Here is a 6,971-nt window from a genome sequence, read left to right as displayed (position 1 = left end):
AAAACATATCCACATGATAATCACATCCTTCCCAGAATTGAAAACGTATGTGAAAGTCCTGGTGGTCCTGCAAAAATACAAACTCATAAACGATTTTTTGATTTGGTGTCATCATTCATTTCTTGCGTTTGAGAAATCAGTTTTAGTAGGCCATACAAAGATTGATGGCTTTTTCATAAAAGGATATTTTATGAAATAGTGAAATGTAGCATATTTCTACCTGATAAATGCAGAGACCTGTAAACTTTGAACCCACATTGGCCTTTGTTGCTCGTGACCCTGTTTAAGTGATTTATTCTCTTTTAACAACTGCAGTCTGCAGGAGGTAGAATATACTGTGCAGATCTTTAATTCTGCCGAAAACCGAACAGTTTAAACAGAATGGTTGACGTTAGAAGACCTATTACTGAAAAGTCATATTATCTTCATTTCAGTATCCCTTTTAGGAGCAATATTTATGGTTGGAGAAAATGCATAATTCGTAAAAACAACTTGGTGGGCTGCTGCAGAGCAGCAGGAGGAGTTGGCACCCTTGGCCCCTCATCAGGGTTTCTAGTGGACTGCATCAAAGCTAGAGACTCTGGAAACCTGGCATGTGCAAAGGCATAAAATCAGAAAACTTGCCTGTTGCCTAGAAGAACATCTTGAGGGAACTGAACAATCCCCACCCTTGTGACACATTTGGATTTCAAAGATTTAGCAAATTCCAAGGAAATAATACTCTGCTAGAATTTTTCTGCCAGGCTCTCAGTACAATGGCAGATTTATCTTCGACTTCAGAGAATTCGGTTTCTCTTTTTGCCCTCCCTTTGCTGCTCTTTATTTGTGTTTTGTTACTGCGCAACGAAGTCAAACAGCACCATAAGCATATTTCCTGCTCCTTGGTGGGAATGTCACCATGGAAGTTAAGTAGATCAGTCTCCTTTCACATGTAGGGAGAAACCATCTCAAATCCAAAACATTTTTCCATGTAGTCCCACTGTGCTTCCCAACAGTGGGGACTGATGTCAGGTAGTTTCCCCAGTAGCAATTATGTCACAATATTGCTCTAATAATCTTCCTCAGATGACAGGCCTACCAAATCTTAGCAGGCTTTTAATGTGTATCTCTGCATTATCACACAGTGCCCAAGGCTCCATCTTACAAAATTAAGTGGAAATGATCACAGAAATGAGTAATGCCTGTTAAAAATTCTGGTTTGAAGTTGCTCATTCACGAAACAAGCTTCTCATGTTAAGCAAATTCCGTGTTTATGAAACATCTCATGAATATATCTGGTGCTTTAATAAAAACAATAAATGTTTAAAGCTCCCCTGCTTTTCTCTGCTCTTCATTATTAGAAATAAATCTTATGAAGCAGATAAAAGTATAACAATTAATCCCTCCTGAATGGAGACAGTATGCACTACTATTTTCAATACGAGAGAAACTGGCTTTGAGTGGAGTGGCAACAACTGGTAAACTGATTTTATAGTTTTGATTTATTGAATATTGGGAAATAGACTTTTTTAATAACAACTCCATTTAAGTATTCATTAAAATGGAATTAGTACACACAGGGCCAGATTCTGATATCCATATTCTTGTCAGACAGCATTTTATTACAGAAAAGTCTCGCTGACATCAGTGGGATTACTTGTAAAAGACCATTCAGCAGGAGTGAGAACACAGAACTAGACCCTAACGGGGTACAGATGACTACAGAGGTTTTTGGTTCTCCTCCCTGACCCCCAGGTGCCCCACACACCCTTTGGGAATGGCTGGAGCAGTATGGAATCGTCTGCCTGAGGCACCTCATCTCCACCGGTGTGCACCAACTCCTGACCTCCCAAAAACCCCACTCACCTTGTCCCTGCCCCAGGTACACGGGATGTGAAATCTATTTCCTCATCCTCACAAAAGAAGCCATTCCCAAGTGCTGATTATTTTGCTTTAGACCTTATGCTAAAGATACTGATCTTCACAGTTCTTTCAGTCTGAGTAAGTTTGACCTGAAGAATGCAGAGCACATGTTGCCATAAAAAAGCACTATGAAGATGTATTTTGATTTATGAGACAAATCACTCACAGGGAAAAAAACCAGGGGGCTGTAGTAATGGATCTCATTAAGGGATCAAGGCTGCACGTCCATTTCTCTAAGTTACACAGCAGAAGAGAAGGCCATCTTGTGTTTGTGTTTTGTACACTCCTGATTTAAATACGCAAATAAACAAGTTCCAGTAAACTCTTGTGATGGCACCAGGTAAAGAGAACTGGCTTAGTTATAAATGCTGTTGATAGTTAGAAAAAGAATATGGATTTTTTTCCACACATAACCTAAGATGTCTCTCAAACTCTAGCACCTGTACTGTATTTCTTTATACAGTAATCTCTCTAACAGGGGAGAAGGCTGAGAAATCTGACCTTTATACGTAAAGAAATGATGGGTGAGCAAATGGTGAATGTCCTAATTTATCTTTCATTCAAAATTATATGGTACACTGCTTTGAAAAATAATCTGTAGCATATATGCTGTAACTTCATGTTTTCATTACATACACAGCTCATACCTGGAAAATGCTTCTACTCCTTGCCTGGATGAACAGAGCTGGAATCCAGTCCTGACAGCGAACACTTCACAGTCTATTCAGTGTACACTGAACCCTTCCTTCTCTAAAGGGCTGCTGTTTCTGCACAATCCCTCAGCAGGAAACTCATTTGCTGACAGAAAAACAAATATGGTCAAAACCAATTTGCTTTGATACCCCTTCAAAATGTAAAAAGGTCTAATTTTCTGTTTATTGTAATATAATATAACATGTTATAGTATAATAAAATATTACATTGTATAATCAGTAAACAGACTACTTAGTGTTGTTTAACTTTGGTTTAAAAACTGTCCAACACCAAGGGTTTCTATTGTATAGTTCTCAAAGGTCAGACTTGAAAGCTTAAACTTCAGGTTCTACTGAGACAAAGGCACTGTTCTTTGCAAAGTTATGCCATTATCCCCAGTTATAATCTTCACTGACTTCAGAAATAATTGCTTTCCTTAAACAAAAAGGAAGTCTGATTCTAATTTGCTATCTAGATCTACATTCTTATATTCTTTTTATAGATTTTTGAACAAGTTATCACGGGAATCTTCCTTCACTCAAACATAAGTGAAAGTTTTATCTTACCTCAGATATCACCAAAATAATTTATGACTAAGGAAACAAAACCTTTTGTCTCACAGTATATTTCTTTGCGACAGCTGTGGTATTTCACTGAAAGCACAAAAGCTGTGATGGTCTGGACTGCAATCAACCATTTTTAATAGGAAATTTTTACAGACTTTTAATAAGATCTCCTAACATAATTTATGGGGAGAGGTTTTGAAGTGAAGAGGCATTGTTTGGCAAAGTGTTCTTCCTCTAATCTCAGGAAATTTAAATAATTGAGTGCTCATTTCCTCTAAACTTGGGATTTCTCCTCAAAAATGGTTAAGAAAAACACCTGCTACACTAGCAGCAAAATAAGCGTTTCAAAAGTCAAAAAAAATATATTGCAAAGTACTTTCCAAAGGCAAGACTCCATGTCAGAACCCAGTATTATTAATAATAATGCAAAATTGAAGTTTGCTTCTTCAACTCAGAAATTGTACTACATATTTTGAATGAAGAGAGCATGTTGGGCAGGACAACTGCAGGTTGGTTTGTTGTTTGTTTTTTTCACTGATACAGTTGGGAAAACTGGAGTAAGTGGACAAAATTAGAGAATTTACAAATACAAAGAAAACCACATAAACACCCAAAAGTTACTATACTCACTGAAGTTATCCAGAGTTCCTCTGACTACAGAACTTGGCTGGAAGAAGGAGGACAACAGGCTTCCCCTGAGATCTCCAATGTGGCTTGCAAGAAGATGCTCAAAGGGTGTATTTTAGCAGCTTCCCTTTAGCCCCAGAGAGAACTAAGGAAAAAAACCAGAAACATAAGTAGGAAGCACATTTCTATGCATTGATAAAGCTAATCAAAGCTCCTAAACGTGAAACACGTTTAGTTTGGCTGACTGGGAATTTGGACGAAGTTCTGAATTATTTTTTACCTTTTCTGAGTAACTCACAGGTCGTAATCCTAACTAAGAGCTGACTTAACTGTGCTCCCCCCGCCGCCTCGGTTGGCTAGAACAGCTCTCCCAAAGGAGGAAAAAAGAGAGGGAAACCCTTCAAGGAGTCGTGAACAGCCCAGGTGCGGCCGCGGTACCCGGGATTCGTGCGGGTCACTGCGTGCCCAAGACCTCCAGAGGGCACTCAGCACAAAAAGGACTGCGCTGAGGAAAGCGGGCTGAAATTCCCATCGGCCACTTATCCTTACGCAGCTTCCCAGAGAGACAACTCAGCTTTCAGCTCTCCCTACAGAGAGAAAAGTGTAGGAGGAAAAAAAAAAAAAAAATTGAAGGGGAAAAGTTATGCCATCACAGAGCCTGCATTTCTTTTCTGTGTTGGAGATCTGTTTCATCAATGCTTTTAACAAAAGAGGCTCAGTTCCTTGAGTCAGCCCTCTGCCCTTTTATTTTCAAAAGCTGTCTGCTGATTTCAAAGAGCCTCCATAAAAAAAATGCTCTTAAAGATGTGTCACCTGAAAGGCTTTGTTTACTTCGGTCGCCACGTTCAAAGCACGCAGGGCGGAATATCACTCCTTCGGACTGCATCTCTCTCTCTGGTTTGCCTACAGAAACGAAACCAAACAATTTACGGTGGGTGCCTGCCAAAATTCATCTTTTTGCCTTCAGCAGTTAAGTCCTACCTGGGTTTTAAGACTTTCCCCATGTGTTTACAGACATACACGCATTATTAGCCAGTTGTGGTGACCTCCTCTGGGTTCCTGCTCTGGGTGTCCCTGAGTTGCTGCTCCCGGCCCTCCCCTGCAGACCTGCCTGCCCCGGGGCTCCCCATCCCGGCAGCACTGGGAGCACCAGTCCCAGCATCTCCACAGGGACCTCTGGCTCCCTCGGCTGCGCTTTAACCCCATCCACGCCCCGTTCCTGGACCGGCTTCACGAACTGCAGACAGGGCTATAAACAACTGCCTCGTTTCCACAGAAATGTCATAATTCCAATAAAACTGAAACCGATTCCTCCACTACATCCTCTTTCCATCGGTAGTTTCATAAAACACATACTGCCCCCTTTATATTCAAAGTGGCCTTCCTGATGCACAAGTTCAAACCCCAGCTATCATCTATCATCTCAATTCTTCTGGGACAAATAAAGTATCATGCAACAGACCATATGTGGATATTTCAGCAGAGCTCTTTAGAGTCATGTCCTGTCTACCCAGTGTGATCAATGGTTATTTTATTTTTGTACATTCAGAGTAACACATGACACAAACCTCCACTACCTAAACACAAAATAGCCTTTGGGGTTGGGAGGTCCCCGTGTGACTTGGGACATTTACATGCCCTGGGGTGCCTGAGGCATCTGCAGGGGAATCTCAGACACAGGATGGGATCTATAGGAGACTCGTGGTAGCTTGAAGGCATGTAGGTTGAAACTGCTAGTGCTTTCAGTATCTTCTACATATTTTATTCATATATATTTTAGTATTGGAAACATTCCCTCAAATGTTTGATGCTGTGGATACACACTCCGTGTGATAGCGTTGACACAAATGTGGAAAACTCAGAGTACAGAGCCAAGAGATGCAAAGGCTGTCCCGTAAGCTCAGAGTATTTTCCCAAACCCCAGAGTGTGGCTTTGATCCCTACAAATTGCCTATCAATTCCGCAGCAGAACTAATTTTCTTCTGCTTTTGCAGAAGGGGGGGAACTCCCACCCACCAGCCAATGGGATGAAGATTTTCATAGGGAATTTCCAGGACAACAAAAATACTTTTCAAGCCCAGCAACTGTCTGCTGCAGAATCCTTTTAGTCTCTACATACCTTGTGTTCATCATCAATAGCTAGTTCTTTCTAGCTGCCTCTCAATATACTGGCAAACCTCTCTGAAAACTCCAAGGCTGTCACTGATACTTGGTGAGTCTCTGAAGGTCTAAATACAAACCACTGAAACACCAAATATTGTGCTTAAGGTCCCTCTTTGGTTGTGTTTCCATATTTATAGCTCAAATCTCATTGGTAAAACTGGGGCTGAGCAGAGCAGTCTCTCTTTGCTAAACAACACCAGGAAGGCACTGAGAGGTGTGACCAACAACCTGGAAGGGGGTGGCAGTGAGGTGGGTGTCAGATAAAGATGAGACCTATCTCTACATCTGTCTATAATTTCCAGAATGCTGACCTATGAAATCCAAAATACTTGTAAGACTATCAATGAGACAGTATTAAAATATTCTGTTTAAAACCACTCTTAGTAAAGATAATTCATCAGTTACAGTAAGGACGATATTTTTAAAATACTGCCCAAAGTAGAATAAATTAATTAGGCCTCTTCTCCCGGGTTAACAGGGGGCAGGACAAGAGGAAACAGCCTCAAGTTGCACCAGGCCAGGTTTAGACTGGATATTAGGAAACACTTCTTCACTGGAAGGGCGGTCAGGCACTGGAAGGGGTTGTCCAGGGAAGTGGTGCATGTGGCGCTTGGGAACACAGTTCAGTGGTAAACACGGCAGTGCTGGGTCACTGCTTGGTCGTGGTGATCTCGCATCCGACCCTAGCGATTTTATCATTTTCCTTGTTTTCATTTGAGGCCTTTGCTAAACACGGGGAAGGTCAACCTATGTCCGTGGGGGCCTTCCTGAGCCGAGCAGGAGATTTTTAGGGAGCAAACACGTGGAACATACAGCGCTAACCCCGAGCGATACCGCCACTCTTAAACGGGGGGCGAGCCCAGGCGCTTGAGACAAAGCAAGGATCAGGGGAACGGCGTCCGGCCCGACCACGTTTCACTCCCGGCATGCCTAAACCAAGTCTATTATATTCATCCCCTTCCCAGGACAAAAAATCACTAGGAAAGCGCCTAAACTGTTAAGGGGATGTGTGGGGCAGGC

The sequence above is a fragment of the Myiozetetes cayanensis genome, unplaced genomic scaffold, assembly GCF_022539395.1.
Source record: "Myiozetetes cayanensis isolate MyiCay16 unplaced genomic scaffold, myiCay2020 scf6-25, whole genome shotgun sequence".
NCBI classification, from domain to species: Eukaryota; Metazoa; Chordata; class Aves; order Passeriformes; family Tyrannidae; genus Myiozetetes; species Myiozetetes cayanensis.
Note: the sequence above shows the minus strand (reverse complement) of the source record.